We start from the raw sequence: 21,911 nt of genomic DNA, 5'->3' as shown, positions 1-21,911 counted from the left end.
GTAATAAGGCTGCCTTGCTTAAAATATATTCAGGCTTTTCAATAATTCAAACCACTTCCACCATTTTATCCCACACTGCAAGGATTTTAATCTATCCATTTAATACACTAATTCACTTAAAAAGATGTGAGCATTACCATGGTTGGTGTCACGAACTACACAGAACAAAGGTAGGAAATTTGCTGGAAGGAGATTTCTACTAGAAAAGAAATGGAAGGAGGGTAGATTCAATTCCATGAGCACTATTATTGTTGTTATTATTCTTGAGGTTTGAACGGGGTCATGTGCTTGTTAGGCAGGTGCTCCAGCCCTGGTTTTTGCTGGTTGTTTTGGAGATAAAGTCCAAAGGAGGCCACCTGGGCTGCCAGCTGCCTGTTTCAGGCTTCCTGTCAGAGCGAGGATAGAAAGAGTGTGTCACTGCATCCAGCGCTCTGTTGAGAAGGGGTCTCTTGAAACTGTTCTATCTAGGCTGGCCTCCAACTACTATCCTCCCAATCTCAGCCTCCCAGAGAGCTAGGATTACGGATGGCAGTCGCTGACACTGCCTTCCATGAGTATTTTTCCGAGTAGAAGTGTCCAGTCATCTACGTAGGCAGATGAGGGTCAGGGCTGAGGGATGCCATACAGAAGGGGCCCTGTCTGGTGAGGTAAGATGCCATCATGAATAGTAACTGGCTCTGAAGATGTCAGGTGCAGGACTAGAGATGTATAACAAGTAAACACAAGCACCTTCACACATGGCCCCTTGCTAGGTCCCAGCCAGTAGGACCACAGCACTTTAGCCCATTTCTCACTTGATTTTCCTATCAACTACATGCACTGTAGAATCCCTGCTTCACCGATAAGGAAAGATATATTCAGAATAAAAGAGGCCACCCTGTAGCTAGGTGCGGTGGCTCACACCTGTAATCACAGCTAACCCAGAGGCTGAGAGGAGGAGGCAGAGTTGGCCAGTCCCCATCTCACCTCACCGAAGCTGAGCACCATGGCACCCACCCATCACACACAGCCACACACAGGAGGTTCTCAAGCTAGGCTGTTCCAGGCACTGACCACACACCCTGAGACACAATGGACAGGGCTGAGGGTGAGGCTGGAAGGGTGGAGGGCTGGCCTCGCACAGCAAGCACAAGGCCCTGGGTTCAAAGGCCACGATTGCATGTACACACCAAAGAGCAACATTGTCAGCCTTAGGACAGGGCTACAGTTTGAACCCAAACCCTCTGACCTGGAACCTAAGATTCCATGCAAGTCGTATTCAGGTCCTTTATCTGTAAACGATGGAGCAGGTGTGCAAGCATGGGCAGTGAGGCCTTGGTCTGCTTGCCTTCCAGGGGGCATTTGGAGTTCACACAAGGAAGGGCCTGACAGATGTGTGTGACTGGATGAAGGGGTGTGGAGGGGGCTGCTCGGGCCCGGCCTCTTCCAGTAACAGCCAGCTTGGCCCAGCTAGGCAGGCACACAGGGTGGGGGAGGGCCAGACAGCGGGGAGAAGAGTTAAGAAGGAGCTCAGACTCTCCCATTGTTCCTAAGGCCCCAGCCCCGGGTAATAATTCAGCACCACCAGAATCCTCTGTCCTTCTTGACCTTAGAACTTGACAGATACAACTTGAGAGAGGAGTGCCAGGACTGAAGACACCCCCCCTAGCCCCGCCCCGGGGCCTGCATGCCCCCCCCCTTGCTGGCCCCAGGCCCCAGGCCAGGAGCTGAGACAAAGCCACCAGCAGCCATCCTGCCAAAGGATTTGGTCCTGGTCCACCAAGCTTGTCCTGCCACAGAGAGGACCCTGCATTCAGCAGGGAGCCAGGACGTCTTCCTTGCTTTGTGGGCAGAGACAGACAGGCTCTCTACAGTCTGGATGATCCATCAGTCCCCAGGCACCAGCTTGGAGGCCACGAGGGGCCTCGATTTACCGCCAGCCTGGTGGTGTCAGAGCTGCAGGATTCATGTCCCCAGCGCGAACGTCCTTCCAGCTCAGCCATGTGGCCTGGAGTCTAGGACAAGCAGGGAAGGCCCCACTGAGCAGGTGGGCAAAACACTTCTGGCTTGAACTTCCAGGGTAAAGAAATACTGGGGAAAGGGATCCAACCATTTTCCAGGAAAAAAATGGCCTCTGCCTTCTGCTCGCTTGTCTTGAGAGACAGGCTGGAGCTCAGGGCTCTGCGCCGCCCTCCACTGAACGCTCAAGCCAGACATTTTTTTTTTCCTGGACAATAGGCTTCTAGCAGGCCTTTGGCTGCGAGTCAGGGGCTGATGAACTTCCTGAAGCTGGGAGGGATCTTCCCACATCCCGGGCTGGGTCCAGCCTCATCCGTCAGCTTCCTCCATTTCCCCAGCCCGCCAGGATGCCGGGGCCTTGGCTTCCTGACTTTCAGCATGGCCGACAGGGACTGCGGCCTGACAGTTCCCAATAGCAAGGTGGCAGCGGGCAGCGTTTTCTCCCTGACTCCACTTCACCCTTCCTGGCCCCTCTTGCACGGAAAGCCCGGTTCTGAAGTGGGTCCCGAAGGATGAGCTGCTCAGGGAGCCCCAGCCGCAGGGCCTCTCCTCTGGCTCTCCAGGAAGGATGTCCCCAGCCACCATCCTCACCGGGGAGGCAGGGCAGGCTCGGAGGCCAGGAGCCTGCAAGGACGCTGGCCATGCAGCTGTGCTCACGCGGGATGCACATCTGGAGAAGCACGAGTCCCCCCCACCCCCACCCCCATTCTCATCTGCCCCCACCAAGGACAGGGGAGGCGCGGAAGGTGGTGTTGCATGCGTGCCCCCTCTGGGCTCTGTCTTCCATCGTGAGGGAGGCAGCCGCCTTGGGGACCATGGGGGGACCCCACTGGGATCATGGCTTCTGGTTCTGCGTTCAGGCAGGGGTTAGGAGTGACAGGGGCAGGCTGTATTCAAGAGAAGTGGGGGGGGGGGGATTTTGTGCTTCCTGGCATCACGTTCCACTTACAAGAATGGGTTCAAATTCTTCAGGAGTAGTTTCGAGGGAGGGGTGGCTACTCTCTGCTCCCCTGCTCTGCAGGGTGGGGTTCCCACTGGGGACCAGGTCCGGCAAACCCAGTCACCCCTCCGATCACGCAGCACATGGTGTCTGTGCAGGGCACATACTGGACCCCACACACCAGCAGTGCACAGCCCTGACACACACACACTAGCAGTGCACAGCCCTCGCCACCCCCCCACCAGCTGGCTCTAGGGAGTCTGGAGGCTCCAGAAGCAATCGACATATTATACAGTGCAAAATATACACAGGCACAAATCCCCCAGTCCAAGCAGTAGCTGGGTCCCTCAATTAGCATCATTGCCAGACTGAGATGAGGCAGAGAGTCAGAAAGGCAAGACAGAGAGATGGCCATGTTGGAAGACAAGAAGCCATTAGGCATGTGGACCTCCTCTACAACCAAATGGACACAGTATTATCGCTGCCTTAAAATAATACTCACTGGCATTGCTGTGAAACCACAAAGCCCTACTTTGACAGTCCCGGGGCTTGAACTCATGGCCTGGGTGCTGTCCCTGAGCCTCTTTGTGCTCAAGGCTAGCAGTCTACCACTTGAGCCACAGCGCCATTTCTGACTCTTACTGAGTGGCTTATTGGAGATGAGAGTCTCCAGCTTCCAATCATGATCCCTAGATCTCAGCCTCCTGAGTAGCTGGGATGACAGGCGTGAGCCACTGGCACCTGGCATCGTAGCCCCTTTCACACCGGTTATTTCTGCAGCAGGTGTCACCTCGTGCCTGGGTCAGCCTGGACCGTGATCTTCCTACTTGTGCTTCCTCCCAGCTCTGAGGGTGACAAGTGTTGGTCATTGTACCCAGCCACGGTGTTTCCCCAGTAGCTGGCATGACAGACACACACCACAAGGCCCAGCCATTGGTTGAGATGTGGAGTCTTGTGAGCTTCTTTTTGCCTAGACTGGCTTCCAGAACGCCCCGATGTCTCTTCCTCCCAGGTAACTAGGATTACAGGTTTGAGCCACTGCTCTTGGCTTGAAACCACCAATACTTTTATGGCACGATTGTTGGGTCATTGCAGTGTGAAGTTCTAGTGACAGCCACGATTGCCCGCCCCCCCCCCCCATTTCACTGTAGGAGCCAAAGCTAGGGAATGGAAAGGTTAAGACGTTTTATGGCTGGGGATGGTGGTGTACTCCTCTAATCCCAACACGGAGGAAGCTGAGACCGTAGGATCATGAGTTCAAGGCCATTGTGACACCCTATCTTCAAAGGTCAAAAACAGAAAAGAACTCAGGCTTCTCAGAGCCCTCCGCAGGCTGCACTGAAGATGCTGTTGTCATCTTCCCACCTCAGAGGAGACCCCAAACTTGACCAAAACAAAAAAATCTCCTTTGAACTACCACAAGATGGGACCTTCTCCTTACTCTTTTCATTTTTTTTCTTTCCTTCTTTCATGACATCTCAGAATAGAGCCAATATTAAAATTAAAGACCCAACTATCATAATAACCCTTTAAGGTTTTGTTGCCAAAATGGGTCAGGGTTAATGAAGTGATTTTGCTAGGAGATGACTTTCTCTGGTTAGGCCACCCATCCCGGAACTCGGATGCTCGCCCATACACGAGCCCCTCTGGTCTTCAAAACTGGCAAGCAGATCACTGTATGCACCACATCTAAGTACCACACACAAAACCAAAGAAATACCACTTCAGTATGAGCCTTCTCAAGCCAGAACTGGAAGCGCCCCAATCTTCAAGCTTCACTTGTAGGACATTCTCTCTGGTTTACTAAAATATCCCAAGAAAACGATGGAGGGGAAAAAAAATGCATCACTGACAGTTACCTTCTGGTGTCACTGGGGATTCTGGCTTTGCTTTGGAGCATAGAGATATTGCTCATAAATCTTCCTCAACTAGTCAGCTAGCCAATCCAACAACACCGGGTCCGCTCAGCCTCAGTCTCTACAAGACATCTTATAAAAAGAATCAGAAACGCCAACTCTTGAGATGTTTTATACAGGTAGTCACTGAATCCAACAGCTCAATGGTAGAGGGGTGTTCAGGTATGCGTGATGCCCACACTGACAAAGCTATGTATTTTATTTTATATATTTTATTTATTTTGGCCGGTCCTGGGCCTTGAACTCAAGGCTAGCACTCTGCCACTTGAGCCACAGTGCCACTTCTGGCCATTTTCTATGTATGTGGTGCTGAGGAATTGAACTCAGGGTTTCATGTATACGAGGTAAGCACTCCACCACGAGGCCACATACCCAGCCCAAAGCTATGTATTTTAGACTTCAAATCACTAAGAAAATAAGTCTCAAATGTTCTCACTCCCCTTCAAGGGCAACCCTATGTCCCTCAATAACCTACCTTCCTCCAGGCTCCTAGTTTGGAGATAGCCACACGGGTGGGGACCCATCCCTCAACACATGGGCCTTTTGTGGGTCGGTCACAATTTATACAATAAGACACTGCTTCTCAAAGAGCAGCATGGAGGGGAGGGGAAGATAGAAGAGAGAAGATAGGATGCTAAAATGACAAACCAGAGCCCAATGGGAAGAGAAAAAATATAACACTCAGGGCCACCATCTCCACATGCAATCCCAATACCCAAGCACCCATGTGGAACTGTGGGTATCTGAAACAACAGCGCCCACGTTTCTGAAAATGCTGTGGAGTGACATCTCCCTTCCTGAAGGGGCGTGTGTGTTCTAGAAACCCCCTAGATGGAGAGGAGAGTTCTGAGTTCAGCTCAACACCCTTGTTCACGGCCCCACCATTCCATTCTATATGGCAAGACGCCCGCCCTGTCCCCGACATGACAGCATGGGTGAAAATGACACCTCGCACATCTTACATCAAATAACCCACCATCTACAGGAGCGCTGTGGCCTTGTCACACATGATGATGATGTCATACGCGCACTGGACAAGAAGGGCTGCACTCCAGTTGTACAGACTCTCTTCTCTCTTGGAAACTTCTGGGAATATCTTGAGAACAAAACTCATTCCAAAGCAACCCCTTGACTCCAACTATGCAAATGCAGTGTGTGCTACCTAAGCAAAGGGAAGAAAGCAATAATGCAAATCGGATCGATGCGCTGGCCTTGCCACAGCATCAAGTGAAGGTTGCTGATGCAGCCACGTCTGAGCCCCGTTTTTGGTCTGGTTTTGTGCCTCTCACAATGGAGTTTCCACTCCACCGCTCGACTCGATGCCTGGCTTTTCCTCATCAAGAAGAAGATGCTGAGGAGGGTGCTGACCACAAGGACTGGGGTCTCCAGTGACAGGATGTTTGCCACGTTGCCTCTGGTGACCAGGTCTGAGTGGCCCCCAGCCTGTTCCCTCCTGAGGAAATACTGGGAGGGAGAGGGGGCGCCCGCCATTTCTTCAGCTCGTCCTCTCAGAAAGGCAGACACAGGCTTCCCGGAAGTTCCCTGGCAGCTCCCCCTGGCTCTGAAAGGCCTTGATGACATTGAAACAGAGCCTCTGCTCTTCAAACCCAACCCCTGCTGCAGGAACCTTTATACCGGTGCAGGGGACACACAATCTCCTTTTGTGCTGAAATGAAACCATCCAGAAGACAGAGAACTGTCCAGGCACGAGGTCCCCTGCCTGGAGACCACATCCTGTGAGCAGCATCCTGCCTACTGGCAAAGGAGGACATTGGCAGGACTGCCGGTCTGGCTCGTTTGGCTTGGCATTTCCTTCGATGCCCATTGCTGTTTATTTTAGAACAAATACACACGTCTTTAGATTTGACTCCCCACCTCTCTCTCCCCAGCCTGGGAATTGGGGTCTTGTACATGCTAGGCAAGTACTCTATCATGGACCTACATCCCCAGGCAGACTTCATTTTTAGTAGGCAATACAATTGCACCGTTGGAAAAGCCAAACAGACATAGATTTAATATGGAGAAATATCTTGCTACACCTATGCCTTCATCTCTCTTGATTTTTCTCCCCTCTCAGGTGATAATTGTCATTAGTTTCTTATGCACCCTTCCATTTTGTTATAAAATAAATGTATTTTCTTCTTTTCTTCCTGAATAGATATTCTCAGTGGGGGTGGGTGGGGTGGGTAGGGGGAGCTGATATCACTCCTAGGGGGTGAAAATTAGATTTTGAAAGCGGAAAAAACTCTTTTTCCTTTAGGCATAAACCACAGATATACATTATACATATAGAACACAAATAAATGTGTCTGATATTAAAATTTCATGGCAGGGACTAGGACACATCTTTAAAAGTCTTCTTACAAAGGTGGTAGCAAAAGAAAGGTCGAGAAAGGCTGTGATAGAAAGACCGGCACAGTATTGTTTCACACTGATGTCACTTGACAATATGTCCCAGAGCCTTTTGCACACCAACGAGTGCAAAATCCACCTCATCCTTTTTCCTAGTGGTGTAATATCCCATCATGTAGCTGGCCCCAAGTGATTTCTTCTGTTCTCTATAAACGAAGGCTGGGCTCCATTCTAGCCCTGGGCTGTGGTTGTGTTCCAGCAAGTAGCTTTTTACATACAGTGAATAGGTTCATCTCCACGTAGATCTCGTGGGTTCAAAGGTTTAACAATAAATTCCTCCGAAATGCAAACACACATTTCTGGAGTCCCCTTTCTTGGCACCCACAATGGTCAAGAAAGAAGCGGTTCGATGCCTCATGAACAGCTTGTCCGATGCCTTCCGGCTGGCGTTACTGCTCACTGAACCAGGGGCTATGTGGTCCTTGGGTTCCGGGTTCTTGTCTGGGCTGTACCGGGACCAGGATGCTGAAAGAGGGGTGAATGGGCCCTTCAGGTAGCAGAGGGGATTGCTGTAACATGCACAGAAGGGGTTGAGAACCTTACAGGACATCGGAGAAGTATTTATTGCTTCAGATAACCTTGTGGAATTTGGCGTGTCCCCGCCACCAGCAAGTCCTTTCAACATACAAACTAGTAATGTCCCAGGAGTGCTGGCTCCAACCAGGCCTTGACTTTCAAATACTTAGAAACAAAGGGCCTGGCTGCGAGGTCAAGACTACGGGGGCACACCCAGCTGCTGTACAGCTCAGATTCGGCCCCAATTCCCAGCCCCCATCCGCCTCGACCTGTTCCAGACACACAGGAAGGGAAGTCACTTTCCCCTAAACTTCTCACCATGCACTCGCCACCGCCGCCGGCAGGATGGTAGCAGGTGCATGCCCCTCCCCCTTTGCCACCCTCCTCTTACACCTCCACCCCACGCTCTGGGCTGCAATTAATTGGCAGCTCCCAAGACATTTGTGCTTAACACCACCAACCATCTCTGTGAAGATTTTTATTTGATCCTTCAATTATTTAAACCGACATAATCATATTTGCTTTGAACAGAAATTGGCTGTATTCAAGAGTTTGAAAGCAGTCTAAATGAAGCTCCGGGCAGCTTGCTGACACTCTGGTTCTGTGTGGATCTGCCCGTGGAGGGGGCCAGCCCCAGCAGGCCAAGCCGGCACTGGCCTTTCCCTGGTGCCTTTCAACACAGGCCAAGTCAACCACAGTGCACAGAGACCTTGTGGTGTGTTACAGTCACATCTCAGCTGCTACTGGGCAGAACTCTGATTCACAGAGTTCTTCTCCTTCATTTCCCAGTCTACTTGCAGGAGCCAGATCACAGAATTTTTTTTTCTTTTTTTGGTTGGCTGAATGAATTTAAGTAAACAAACATCTGCCATGAACATGACTTCGGAGAGGAACTGGGCACACATCTTCCCTTCACCCCCATGGCTTCATGTTGTGTCCGCCATGGTACCAGTAGAGAAAAAGATGTCATTCTCTCCCTGACAATTTTCTCTGTGGTCATTCCTAACATGCCAGCACCAGCTGACTTGTCCTCTCTCTTCCTCTTTCTTCACCCCCCCCCCCCTATTCACAATCATTAGTCCCATGTTCCCTAATTCCAAAAAGAGGTGGGCCAGGAACCAGCAGAGCCCCAGAATTAGGAGGAACCACCAAGTTCTTTAACAAAACAAAGCACCATTATCCTTAGCATTCCTGTGGGGACACTTCCCCAAATCTGAAGGGTCACCATACTTCTGTGACCAGGGTTCGATTCCTCAGTACCACATAAACAGAAAAAAAAAAAGCCAGAAGTGGTGCTGTGGCTCAAGTGGAAGAATGCTAGCATTGAGCAAAAGAGAGACTCAGGGGCAGAGCCCAGGGCCTGAGTTCAAGTCCCAAGACTGTCAAAAAATAAAAAAGGAAACGAAGCAGAACGCAGAAATTTCTTTTGCACCGCCATGTAGGTTAGGGAGGGCAGGGAGCCGTGTTGTCGTTGCTGAAGAGTGGCTGGCACTTTTTCTCTGTTCTGCTTGGCTCCGTGGCTGAGGAAAGGAATCGTACCAGCAAACAGCAACAAGGCTTCAGTTCTTGGGCACAGGAACAGATCTGGCAAATTAAAATGAATTGTGCTTCTCCTCTTAGCCGCATGACGACATAGAAAAGGCAGCGCGTGCCCCATTACAACTCTCTCTTCCAGGTGGGGGAAAGCAAGCTTTTTCTTACACGCTCGTCTATCAGACATCTTGGGCACACGAAGGTGAGAGAGGAAGGAAAAATAACAGTACTCAAAATAGTACGGGCTTGCGTGGGAAGGCAGAATAGATAGAATGATAGCACCCTGCACGGCGACAGACGCCGAGCTTCATTTGGTCGCTGTGGAAAAAGTGCCCCTGGGGAGGCCGCTCTTTCCGCTTCTCTCCCCCCATGGTTGCCCAGCTGAACATGCACACGTCACAGATTTCAACTTCAGTGTTGGATGTCTCTTTCCTCCTCTCATCCTTCTCTCCCGATCCACACAGCCTTGCTGCCCAGTGATGTTGTGGGTTTGGGCCTCTGAGGACCGTGGAAACTTGACCCAGTGCCACTCATCCAGGGGGCCACAAACTCATCCTCTCGTCTGAGAAACAGGATTCCTAGGCGTCCCTCCCAATCCCTCACTCATAGAAGCCAGGCAACCAATACCCGCAGGTCTGAAAGGAAACTACCTGTTACACCTCTTACCTGTGGCCATGGCCCAGGTGGCCAGAAGCAGCTTTGCATCTTCCCGGTGCTGATTTCATGTTGGACATGGCGGGTGTTCACCTGTGTGGAGACCGAGATAAGGTGTGACCAGGCGTGAAACCCACACAGAACGAGGACCAACCACATGGGGCATCTGCTGTTCTAAGTGGATCGGGCCTGGTCTCCTGGGAGAAGCACTGAGGCATTGTGGGTACTGGCACTAGGGGTTGCTAGGTTCTGCAGGGGTTTGACGCCTCTCCGCCATGGTGGTGGCCAGCTACAGGCAGATCTGCAGGCCCTGCACGTCAGTGTGGCCTTCAGCTGTGGAGGAAGCAGATGGAGGACTAGCATGATCAGACACTCACATGAGCACTGGAGAATGAATTAGGACCCGTTTCTGAGACTGGCCACGCATGGTCTGCAGGGGACTGGCAGCCATTACCACAGACTCCTGGAGCAGCCGTCGGAGATGCTTCAAAGGAGGAGAGCTGTGGAACCCAGTGCCGGCCCACACCAGCCGTGGGAGCCAGCACACGTGTGCGGGGCACCGTGCCCACCCGCAGAGCTTCGGAACCATGGGTCGGCCATACTTACACCTTCCAAATGTCACCCAAACCGTCTCCGGCAAACAGCACTCACCTAAACCCACACAGGCAGGGAATTCAGATGCGCAACTTTCGTTAGGTCAGTGGACGCTAGAGAAGCCACTGCGATCATTGTTAAGATAGCCAGGTGCTGTCCCTCAGCTTTTGTGCTCAAGGCTGGTGCTCTACCACTTGAGCCACAGCTCCGCTTCCAGTTTTCTGGTTGTTCGTTGGAGATTAGAGTCTCACAGACTTTCTTGCCTGGGCTGGTTTTGAACCTTGATCCTCAGATCTCAGCCTTCTAAGTAGCTAGGATGACAGGCATGAGCCCCAGGCGCTCAGCCACACTCTGAGTTTCTACCTTAGTCTATAAGTTAATAAGCAATTACTGAGCCTAATGTTGGTTTGGCTGCTAACAAGAAAGTAGCCAAGTAGAGAAGGCCACTCAGGTCCTCAATGTTGTTGGCATCTGGCTGAGGTCATGTGGCTCTGTGATGTCACAGTGTTATGTTGCTAAGTGACAAGAAGTGTCCCCCACTGACTCCTGGAGTCTCCAGGAGGAAGAAAGAGGGTCTGGTGAATGGCTTGGACAAGACTTCCTAGCCAGAACACAGAGAGACATGGAGAGCAGAGAGGTAGGTGAGAGGCAATGACAGTTCAAACGCCCCACTGGAGACCACCAGAAGACCCTCTCCCGGGTGGCCTTGTTACTGGATGGAGGATAACCGGGATGACAGCCTGCATGCTCGAGCGATTCCCGCACTGTGCATGGGAGATGGGCTCTTGTGGTCCTCAAGGATTGAGAACCACTGACCATCAACTACACATTTACAGGATGCTGGCGCTATGAGATCCATCACTTAATCCCCAACTAACCATGAGATAGCTATTATTATCATCCCCACTGATGGGTGAAGAATTGGAGGCCTGGAGAGATACAGACCCTGGCCCAAAGTCACCCAGCACAAAGCGGCCAACGTGAGACTGGAATTTCTGTCAGCTCGAGTCCATGACTGTGCCTGAAGCTCTATCTCCTAGACCTTCCCGGCTTAGTCTCACTGCCAAAGCCTTTCCTTCCTAATGGTTCATGGCCCGCCTAGTCTGGTCCAAAGCTCAAAATGATTTTTGAGGGCTGGGCACCAGTGGCTCACACCTGTAATCCTAGCTACTCAGGAGGCTGAGATCTGAAGCTCATGGTTCAAAGCCAGCTCAGGGAGGAAAGTCTGTGAGACTCTGATCTCTAATGAACCACCAGGAAATTGGAAGTAGAGCTGTGGTTCAAAGTGCTAGAGCACTTGCCTTGAGCAAAAAAAAAGCTCAAGAACGATATCAGGCCCTGTGTTCAAACCCCACAACCAACAACAAAATTCTACTGAGGAAGAAACAGCTGAAAACTCCAAGCAACCCATCAAATCGTTCAACTCACTGGAATGTCCTGTCTCTTCATTGTACTTTTGATCAGAGAAGGAAACACCTGAAAATTTAAGCCAGCTAATCACAACCGAATCTGCTGCTTAAGAAGGGGGCTTTCTCTAATGGTTGGGGAGCTAAACCAAAAGCCTACAGTATTTGTCCTGAAAGAACTGTATACTAGCTTCTTTGCTTTCTTTTCTTTTTTAAACAAGGGTTTCCCACATTGTGGGTTGTAGGTGTCTTTCACATAAATGTACTCGTTCATGCTAGCAATGGCGATGTACTTGTTCCTGTGTCATGCGTAGCCTTCTGCGGACAGATCAGAGCCTGGTGTTCTGAACTGGAGAGACCATTCTCCCCTTCCCATCCCCCCCAGGGAGTCCCCAGTGAAGGGAGGCCCGCTCAGGCCAGGAAGCTGTGATGGGAAAACACTCAAGCTAGTAAATGTGTCCATCTACTTGGAGCTCCTGCAATTTAGAAGCCGATTTCAAAGAGAAATTGCTTCGGGCTTCAGTCTCCTTCTGTTGTGCCAACTGCAGCCCACTGTTACAGCTGACTGACCATCGGGTAAAAATAAGGGTCCCCAGAGCAGTGGCGGGCGTCAGGCCTCCCTCCCTCTGCCTCCCACCCCCACCCCCCACCCCCTACCCCCCCTACCCTGGCAGAAGCTGTAGGATAATTACAGCTAATGGAGGCAGGTTGGGACAAGCTAGTCCCCAGATACCAACACCACCTGCTTCCCCTAGGGCCCAACTGAGACACACACACACACACACACACACACACACACTCAGAGGCAGCTGTTTATTTAGGAAAGCCAAGTCAACAGCTGTCCTGATTCATCAGATCTTCACACCCTTCCTGGCCCTGCCCTGCCCTACCCTCCAGACCTCACACACACACACACACACACACACATACACACACACAGCCCTGGACTCTTGGACTCAGCTCCTGCCCCTCCCCACCCCACCCCCCTGCCCTGCCTGCCCTGCCCTCTGCTAGGCCACACACACCCCCTAATTACACTGCCTTGGGGCCTCCACCCAGAGGCAAAGGCTACAAACACAGTGCCACTTTGAAGGTCGGAATCTACCCTGTTACACAAACCACTGCAGAACCTTTCTCTTAGCTGCCTGGGTCTGAATGTATCTCATTTAAAAAGCCATCCCTCAGGCTGGGAGAGCAGGGAAAGGAGTCTTACACTCTTACACATGAATGGCGACCTGCTTTCCATAGGAATTCCTCTCCCCACCCCATCCCCTTTTGGTTCAGAAGGGCAGCATTTGAATGGGGGTATTTAGAGGATGAGACCATGAGTCCATTGTCCCTTCAGTAGCTCCTGAAGACCAAGGGGCAGAGCTAGGTGGTTCAGCCTGCTAAAAAGAAGCAGGTGACCCAAGGAGCCGGCAGAGCCGTCCTAGGCTGCGACAAACATCAGAGGCTAGACGCAAATGGCAAGTGGCCCCTGAAGGCGGGCCCCGTGCAGAGGATACTGGCAAGGTGACCCCGCCATGTCTGTGCCAGGCCTAAACCTTTCCCTCCAGGCCCTTACCACCTTTCGCAGGGACATTTGCATGTAATTCTTATGGAAAGGTCACCCGGGAACTTCTTGGTCCAAGAGCTAAGTTCCAAAAGCCAAACTTAGCATCTGTCTCGTGTGATAGCACAGGAGCAGCTGGGTTTGGGACAGCTTGGCTGGCCAGGGCCTGTGGTGCTCGTTACCTCAGAGGAACCATAGCGGCTCTGTGGGCCTGCGTCAGGCTCGCAAGAAAGGGGCAGCCGAGGACCCTGCTTTAAGACCGGGAGGGCAGATCCCCAGCATGGCTGGCACCTGCGGCTTCAGGGCCTGCGTGTGTGTACGTGTGTGTATGTGTGTGTGTGTGTGCCCACGTGTGCCATGACAGGCGAGGCTCCTTTGACTCTAGTGGGTGGTTGAAGTGAGCGTAGGCCTTAGAGGCCTAGAACTCCCAGTTGCCTCAGCATGGCTTCCTTTGGAGCCAGAGACATATTTCTCATCATTTCCCAAGTGTCCCCTGGAAGCGGGTCTTCCGTAGACGTGACAGCTACTGGATAGTGACTCTGCAATGATGTCCCAATGCCATGTGTGCCGGCTGTCAGGCCGGGTGCTGGCTGTAGTGTTGCTGTGGGTGTTGGTGTGTCAGCGGTGCCCTACCCAGTTTCAAAGGGAGGCAGGCCTCTAAACATCCCCACACACAACCAACTGCGTCAGGGTTGTGAAATCTTGGCCTTCAGAGAACCAGCCACTATGTTCCAACTGCCTGAAACCCGGAGAGGCCGTGACTGAGCCCAGAAACTCGTCATCATGGAGGAGAGCAAGGTTGGGCACTTTCCAGCATCGCTGGCCATGGCTTTTGGACTCCTGTGCTGCCCTTGAATTCTTCCCTTCCAAGTCCAGGTGTCCCGGCCCTACGCTGGCTTGTGTCCTGGCAATCCATCCTCACTGCTCCAAGAACAGCCTTAGCCTGATTCCTTGTGATGTGAACTGCTGGAAGAGATCTCTGTTCCTTCCTTGAAAACAGGCCTGGAAAAACAACTGACCTCTCCAGGAGACTGGTTTCCCAAGCCCCACAAGACAAGAGTGATTACATGAAGAATACACGGGCAAGTGTTGCCATTCTCCTTGATTAAAGGAAGGAAGACAAAAGCCCTGATTTATGAGGCAATCAAGACTCAGGGAGGATGATCCAGGCGGAGGAGCCAGGGCTGTTCCTGCAGATTGTGTAACCTGTCTCAGAGGGAGAGAAACAGGTGTGTGAGTCCTCTCTGCACACCTGCACAGCTGCCCAGGTAGAAACTCGAGAAACTGAAGTCATATCAGGAAGCAGCCCGGTCTCCTACTGGTACCACAGCAGACCTGGGGTGGGGAAAAAGAAGAGGTCAAAACCCAGCTCTGCCTGATTTCTTCAGCTTCTTACCCCCTAACAGCCAATGGAAGGAGGAAGGACACTGAGCAGATTTCAACTTGCAAGCCAGGTGTCACTCACAAAAGTGTTTTGATCTTTCTGTTTGATTTGCCATGGACATACCCTAGGCTGGGGAGAACGTAGAATCTTTTTATAAGGATCAAGAGTTTTCTTAGGCCATTAAAGATGCCTCACCACTTGTTCAGGGAGGCTGGTGAAATGAAGACAGAACAGTCGGGGTGCTGTGGAAAGCCCTCGATTAGCCAGAAGTCAACACATGTGACCTCTCAACCAACCAGACAGGCAGGCCACTGTTAATTTTTCATAAACAGAAAAGATCCGATGACATAAATACTTAAGTGTCTGGCTAGGTTGTGTCACACTAGCCGTCCACGGAGATCTCGGGGTGAGGTGAAAATCTTCGTAATGGTCATGAAAAAACTCCATACTCTCTGAGGCCCGGATGCAACCACAGTTATTTCAAAAATGATTTTCAATAATCGATGGGGCTATTCTGTTGTCATGGATACAAGGGATTGGATGCTTACATCTCCCCTCATGAGACACTAAACACCGGTCATCAGAACCACACGGCCACCTGAACCCCACCTCCTCTTCTCAGAAGATGCTTCCACTCCCCTTCAGACAGGTGAGCACCACGAGCACTGGGTAATGAGTAGATCAGACAAAAGAGTCAAGCGACATGAAGGTGGAAGTGAGTGTCAGATTTCAAAGCAAAAGCTGTGGGGGAAACCCCCAGAGCGCAGTTGCCACAGCTGAAGATTATACTCTGAAGGTTACACTCTGTGCTCTGTGCTTTGTTTCCAAAGATGAGCTTACTTCCAACATTCTGTACCATCATTTTTCAAGAGAAAATTTAGAGGGTTTGTTCTGTGTTCAGCCAGAAGCTTGCCTGGCAGGGTGGAGAAAGACAACAGTGGCAGGATTCCATGCTCTCTGCATTAGGGTTGGGCCACAGGCAGGAAACTGCCCCTGACTTCATGTCCCTCCATGTCTATTCCCAGGCCAACTTCCTGAAGAACTTCTCTGTGCCGGGAGCTGGTGGCTCACACCTGTCATCCTAGCTACTCAGAGGCTGAGATCTGGGAATGTCTGTTCAAAGCCAACTCGGGCAAGAAAAAAGTCTGTGATGCTCCAATTAATCACCAAAAAGCCAGACATGAAGCTGTGGCTCAAGAGGTAGAGTGCTAGCCTTGAGTGAAAAAGCTCAGGGACAAGGGCCCAGGGCCCTGAATTCAAGTCCAAGCCCCAGGACTGGCACACACACAGGAAGAAACCTTTCCTCTAGTGCAGAAAGAACTTGGAGGTCCCACGCACCTAACTAGATTTGGCATTGAAAAGTACTTTCCCAGTGGCAAGACTAAAACTCATGTAGCCAAAAGACCTCCCTGTTGCAACTCAAACCACTTACCCCAAGCCAAAGCTACAGATTCTTCCGGGTGAATCTGGAGGTGAGGAAGTGGGAGGTGCCCTTTTGGGAAGCAATGAGGTGCTTCCTTCCCCCCTGGGCTGGGTGAGCTACCTCTTCTCCACTCCCACGGCCTCCGAGGCCAAGGTTCAGAGCCTGAGAAACAGAGCAGCGTCAGGCTTACCTTCAGACTTGTAGGTGACCGCCCCCCCATTCAATCCACCGTGACAGATGTGTAATATATATTGTCATGCAATCAAAAGGGAAGGGTTTCTAATCATGATTCCCTCCTGTTCTGGGGCCAATAGCTTGGATAAGTATTTCATATATTCGACCTTGTAAAATGGCCTTAAACACGAAGGAACCCTACTTTATAAGGTTGATGTACAAATTCAATGAGAATTCATGCCAAGTAGCAGCTATGTGTCCAGTATTATGCAGCTCTGGCTTTTGGCGTGTTCCAATGATCTGAAAACACTGTAACATGCTAGGTGCTGGTGCTCACACCCCTAATCCCAGCTATTCAGGAGGCTGAGATCCAAGGAACTTGGTTTGAAGCCATCTCAGGCAGGAAAGTCCGTGAGACGTTTTTATCACCAGTGAGACAGCAAAAAGAGGCAGCAAGTGGAGCTGTGGCTCCAGTGGAAGAGCGCTAGCCTTGAGCACAAAAAGCTCAGGGACAGTGTCTAGGTCCTGAATTTAAACCCCAGTACTGGCATCAAAACAAAACAACAAAATAAACTTTAGCAGTCTCCCCAAGGTCTCTCCAGGATCTGTGGTGCTGAATTTGATATAAGCCACGTGTGTGTGTGTGTGTGTGTGTGTGTGTGTGTGTGTGTGTCTCCCTTGGGAGCAGGGGTGGGGGCAATAGGTGAACATGAGGAACTCATCGCTGTGTGAACCAACAACTCTGATGCTTTTTCACCTATGATTTCACTTCATCTGGAAGCCCAAAGTACCACTTCTCCCCTTTGCAGACAGAGGTGAGAAATGAGTCACTTTCATCGCCCTCCCAAAAGTCCCAGCCATTTTGGTCACACTGCTGTTCATTGGTGTTCTACGTGAGACAGAGCCCAACTTTTAATTGGGAGCTGGCCACCCGGGTGCTTCCTTTAAAAGATTAGTTATACAAGAGGACATGTTTGGTTTTCAAAGGAGCCACACAAGATGGGGTTGCCAGGGTCTTGGCTGGATGCTCTGAATAAAGCAAATGGGATTCAGAGCAAGGCCGGAGGAGTGGAGCAGAGCCGAACCAGAGCCTTAGGCCTGAGGAGGAGTCTTAGGCCTGAGGCCTGTGGGAGAGTCCGAAGCCTTAGGCCTGAGAGAGAGTCTGGAGCCCTAGGCCTGAGGAGGAGTCTTAGGCCTGAGGCCTGCAGAGGACTCTGGAGTCTGAGGCAGAGTCTGAAGCCTGAGGCTGGCAGAGAGGCCTAAAGCCTGTGGGGAGGCTTGAGGCTTAAAGCTTGAGGAGAGCTGAGGCCTACTGGAAGGAAGCTTGCTCCTCTGGAGGTTTGGAGATTTGAAGGCCTAGAGGCTGAGGTGGTTAGAAATTAAGGTGGAAGTTCGGAGTTCAGGTCAAGATAGGTCTCAGGTCAAGACAAGGTAGTCTCAGGCAAACATTAGGAGGTAGAGGGTGGCTCTAGTTCCACTTTCTAGATTGTAAATAGAATCCCTTTGTAAATAAAACCCCTTCCCACCTTAAGTTGTGCCTCAGTGGATTATTCTCACTCTAGGGATACAATGGTTACCATGGTAACCATGAGTGGTTGCCAGGGAATTCATCTCCCTCCTGGGCCTGACCTCTCCTCCATCCCAGCCTAACCATGACCAGTACCTGAGAGATCCTGTATCGCACGGGGCTCAGGGAGTGAGCTTCCCAGCCTCCCAACACAGTGGGCCAGCAGAGGAACTGACTAGATCATGAGCCAGGCTCCCTGACCACCGGCCATCTCTGGTCTAGAAGTTACACTTCAGGCTGGAATCGACGTGGCAGGCTGAGTCGGTGGGGATTTCAGTCCTGACACATGGTGTTGTGCCAAGTTGCGAAACCACCACCAAGACGACCACCGAGACTCAGACATTCCGAAATGCAAAAGCAAGGCAAGGCTTTATTTAAGCGAGCGACAACTCGGGCCTCGTCCTACCCACCAACACAGCGGAGGTTAGGAGGGAGCCCGAGCTGTGATTACACAGGGCTTATAAAGGCAAAGAACAAGGTTACAACAATCAGCTGTTCAAGCAAGCAAGATTAGGACACAGGTACAAATCTGATTGGCTCAGGGTTTGATTCTAAAATGGGGCTCACGTGGTAAAATGAGGTTCATGTGGTAAAGTGGGGCCTGACTTCAAAGTCTGGCACTTCAATGGGAGACATCTCTTTCCTTCCCTCCCTCCTTTGACGATTTCCAGCCCCCAGTGTGGAAGAGGACAGGACAAGTCTAAGAAGTCACTGCGTGCTCCCTTTGCATTTACCTCGATTGTTTTCCTTCTACTAAACATGTAGTCATGAATATCGCGGAGTCCAGCCTTATATGACCGAGCCTGAATGCTGCCCCACCTCTTACACCCCGTCTGGGTTTCTACAAGCGTGAAAGGCTCAGATGAGTGTGTGCACTCCAAGTTCTTTGAATGGTGGTTAGGCTGTCATTGCCCTGTGGGAGTATGGGCTATGCTGTGGTCTCCCTGTGCCTCAGTGACATTCCTAGTTCACAGGCTTCCACAGGACTTGAATTCATCTCAGGACAAAGCAGATAGAGTCAGCCCGGCCAGGACACTGAGTTAATCCATCATTTCCCAACACACAGCTGGCCTCTCTGCTGTCTCTCTGTTGTGATCCTGGCCCGGCCATGCTCTTCCTGTGCTCAGGGCAGTCCCTCTTTATCTGGAACTATCTGTTTACTCCCATTTCTTAATAGCCACCCTTCCCCATGTACACACACACACACACACACACACACACACACACACAAATATATATATATATATATATATATTCAGCATTTTGCAAACAGAGATAAACATAATTTAAAAAAATAGAATACCAGAGTACTAAAATGTGTCATCATGAGCCAAGATAAGGCAGCTTTGCTCCGTCCCTGAGTCTCTCCAGGTCTGAGCAGCGGCACACAAACCTCTCCAGGTTTTGAACCTATGTCATCTCAGTAGTTATCTTCTCATAGAGGAGCAGAAGGCAAATAGCTCTCTTAGCTAAACCTGCAGTGTTCTGTGGAGTTGGGTGAAACGTCATGAAAACTACCATCCAACAACCCTCTCCTTACTCAGGCCCCATCTTCCTATACACCCAGCTGTGGGGGGGCCCAAACCCCTAGGGAAGGACCAGGTGGAGACCTGCACCCTGGCTGGGGCTGTCCCTTGGGACCCCCGGGGATGACCCCAAGCCTGCTTCATGTCTGTGCCAGGGTGTGTGGCACCAGATAATCCAGACATTTCCACAAAACTTTTCCCATCGGCTTCGGAGCACACACAAAAGGCCCTAAATTGGCACTTCCTCTCTCCTCTCCACCTAAGCTGCTCATGCAGAAAGAAAAGATTAAGTCTAAGAATTGGAAAAAAAAAAAAGCAGCTAACCACATTACCACATTAAAGGAAGACTCTTTCACTCTAGATCTACAGCTAGAGGATCAAAAAATAGCAATAATTAAAGCCTAAGATGTAGCTGTTAAGAAAGGCATTCTTCATTCTCTGCCAAGTCCTTAAACAGGTAAATCACATATTTACAAAAAAAAAAAAAAGCAATAAGTCTGAAAATCCAAATGGGAATGTCTTTTTCATGTTTTGAGACATAATGAGTTCGGTCTTCAGAGGCAGGGGAGCAGGGTTTGGGTGTGCGGGACTGTCAGCTGGGTAATTATCCAGCCAGGCTGTGTGGAGGAGCCTCTGCGATTCCGCCTTTTTCCTGTTTTGAAACAGAGGGTTATTAACCTCTGGAACCAAATTTGGCAGAGTCAGGGAGCATCAGTTTGATGCAAACACTATTTCCTTTTTGTAGCTTTTTCTTTCTAGGATACTTGATTTTTTTTTTTAAGTCTTATTATAAATATACTGAATTCTACCCACATGCCCTTTCCCAGTGAGAGGGCATGTCAAACTTCACTTCAGAACAAAACAAAACAAATCTCCCTTTTCCACGGTGGGCCAGAACGCCGTGAACTTCATATGTCAAAACCCACGAATAGTCAGACAATTTATAATTCAAAGAGAACAGCCGGAATATGAAGGGTCAGATGCAAAACAGTCATTCTAAGGGGAAAAATAAGTCTCGTGATAGCCAGACCTATTCTTTTTTTTTTTTTTCAAAATATGACTGCAGTTTTAAGTTGTGGATTTAGAATCTGAGCTCTTGAGTGCCATTTCTTTGAAGTTGTCTGCTTGAACAGTGATTACTGTGGCTTCCTTTTTACCTTAAAGTGCCCCGGACAGCACAAGAACACACTCGTCTTTCTGATGCACAGACCTGTCCATCATATTTTTTAAACTATGACAGTCTACCTTCCAACAAAGACAATGGATGTCATTATCCTACCGGACTGAAGAACGAGCAACGAACCCAAGATCAGATACAAAACCTGAAGTGGAGCAGAAACAATAGCAGGCTTTCTGCTGTCCAACCCCAAACAAAACACCTGGCCTCAGTTTCAGACAGGGCTACAAAGTATCCCAGACTATGCAGGAAATAGGAGGTTACCAGAAAACAGCTCAAAACCCCATGGACTGAGTGCAAAGGAAGAAGGTTAAATAGCCCACCTGTTCTAGAATTCTCCAGTCTCACCCCCACACCAACCCCACCCCGTGTAGTCAAACAGGATATTCCATTGTTCTTTGCTCTGAACACAATGAGCTACTTACTACCATTGCTGTGTTACAGGGTTATCTGGCACAGATGGAAATGAGGCTAAAGGAGGCAGTCCATTTCCTGCTTCACTGTCAGAGCAGAGGGTGGAGATGGGAGCAAGGGTGAGGAGCAAAAGTGCAATCCTAAAGACTTGGGGTCCCCAGCTGAAAATCCAGAGCCACACCATCTCCATGCTCCGTGCAGAAAAGAACAGTTGCAGAAATGGCTGCAGGAAGGAAGAAACCAACAACAGAGCTGGGACTGTTCCCATGGCACCTGGCTTATAGTCTCATCAGCCCGACTGCATGTCTGGGAACCAAGACCTGGTGGTAGCGCCATCAACATTCAATTGGTAAAACTGACATATGAAGAAGCCAGCAGAAAGCAACAAGCCTGCAACTTTGCTTCAGGAGTTAGGGTTTCTCCCTAAGTTTTTACCCCCGTTTTCCTTTTTCTATTTGAGGTCAGCTCCATGCCTGGAAAGGCTTAGGGATGCCTTGATTCCCTCCTCCTCCAGATGCTACCACCTTCCCAGGTAACTTTGCTAACAGCAGTGCTTCAAGACTGGGAGTTGGTATGGACACCCTCACTATTTCTCAAGGCTACCAGCACTGGGCTCCTCATGTTCTTTGATGACATTAATGTTACACCGCCTCTGATCACCAGCACTACCAAATCACAGGGCCAACTCAGTCTTCCCCTGGTTCCTGAAGGCCGACCCAGAGCTC

Source organism: Perognathus longimembris, chromosome 25 (genome assembly GCF_023159225.1).
Source record: "Perognathus longimembris pacificus isolate PPM17 chromosome 25, ASM2315922v1, whole genome shotgun sequence".
NCBI lineage: Eukaryota > Metazoa > Chordata > Mammalia > Rodentia > Heteromyidae > Perognathus > Perognathus longimembris.
Note: the sequence above shows the minus strand (reverse complement) of the source record.